Source organism: Poromitra crassiceps (assembly GCF_964638095.1).
Source record: "Poromitra crassiceps genome assembly, chromosome: 1".
NCBI lineage: Eukaryota > Metazoa > Chordata > Actinopteri > Beryciformes > Melamphaidae > Poromitra > Poromitra crassiceps.
The window spans coordinates 111,573,379-111,575,018 of NC_139623.1; the positions used below are offsets into that span (position 1 = coordinate 111,573,379).

General features: G+C 53.6%; 1 pseudogene across 1 annotated transcript; it reads right to left on the reverse strand.

Moving 5' to 3' along the window:
* Positions 1 to 451: 451 nt before the first annotated feature.
* Positions 452 to 1,243, reverse strand: LOC310772715 (palmitoyltransferase ZDHHC12-B pseudogene; annotated as a pseudogene). The gene has a single exon. The product of its transcript is annotated as a palmitoyltransferase ZDHHC12-B pseudogene (transcript).
* Between the last annotated feature and the right edge of the window lie 397 nt (positions 1,244 to 1,640).

The window sequence follows — 1,640 nt, forward strand, 5'->3', positions numbered from 1 at the left end:
ACCGCAACTGAGGCTCAGTGGTCTGACTTCATGTCAGGCTCTTGATTCGGTCTCTCTCAGGTTGTGATGATGACTCACAAGACATTTTCCCGCAGAAGAAATATTGTGAGTGGACAATAAAGTGAACGATGACACACCTGTTGCTATACAGATGTTCATTCAAGGATTTGAAAGGACGCTTGTAATAGCGTGACTCACCTCACGAAACTCGCACTGCACAAACCTCCAAACCAACTGCTGTAAATGCAAAATGAAGACATCCAGCAACTGCACAGCTGACCTCCCACCCCAAATGCCCCCAGAAACAGACCCTCACAATACAAGAGAAGCCTCCAAACGAGCCGGCGTGCACCTCCAGCCCAAGATCCCAGGCCCGGCCCTGCCACACAGAAGTGCGCGTGGTTCCATCCAAACTAGGCTGCGGAAACGACAGACACCGTCTGGTTGGAGGTTAGACATGGTTGTTTCTGTGGTACGCATGTTCCCACACCACCATGCGGCAGAGGCAGAAGAACTCACGCAGGTTGCAGACGACCCCACGGTCGAACGGGTTCTCATCGTCTCCGCAGTTCTTCAGGTAGGAGATCCTGTGGCGCGACATGAACTCCCTGGTGGTTGTGTTGACGGAGACCAGGTAGAGGTGGCAGCCCAGCAGCGCCAGCACCACCGCCGAGAACACGCTGACCATGCACAGCGCCGCCAACAGGAACCCGTTGGCTCTGAACCACAGCTCACACGTGCCGCCGGACCAAACGCCCGACACAGCGACGTGAAGCGCCCAGAGGAGAGCCGACAGCTGCACCACCAGGTAGACGATGAACCAGCGGTGGTTCCTCTCTCCCACACAGTTTTCTATCCATGGACAGTGATGGTCGAAGCGACGTACACAACGCTTACACGTCAGACAGTGCTTCGCTCTCATTGGCTGCTGCAGCAGACAGTATCTGCAGCGATGCACCCGGGGGGTGGAGGACTGAGGGGTCATGGACTCCAGCTCCTCACTGGAGTTATGAAGGCCCTGGGTGGTGTGGGACAGGATGAAGCCCGGGTCCATTAGGGACACGGTGAAGTACAGCGTGATGGACAGCAGCACCAGCAGGGAGAACAGCACGGGCAGCATCGGCTCTCCACGCTCCACACACCTCCACAGATCAGTGTTGTGTAGGAACAGGATGAGAGTGATGAGCCCGGTCAGGACAGTGTGGGTGCTTCTGACCAGGAAGCCCGAGTGGAACATGTTCATAGTACATTTGTCTTCTACAGTTCATCTCCTTTTCACTATGCAAACCATCCTCCTAGCTTCTTCCTTGTTTTGGTATGGGAATTTGCTTGGGTCAAACTGATGAGGTCATAAATCACCAATGATATACTGTATGACAGCTCAAGTAACAACATTGTGACGACATCACTGATGACATCACAATTGAGGTAATAGACATTGTGACATAACTGCTGCCTCGGATTTGATCACTGATGACATCACCAGGCCTGGACTGGGACCAAAATCCGTCCCTGGCATTTGTGGCCTTTAGACAAACTAGGGATCTCACGCGAAACGCGCTTGATTCCTAGGCTCGCCAGCTATGCGGGCTCGCTGCTGTGTGGTGAATGAGACCAGCATCACTGATGATGTCAGATTT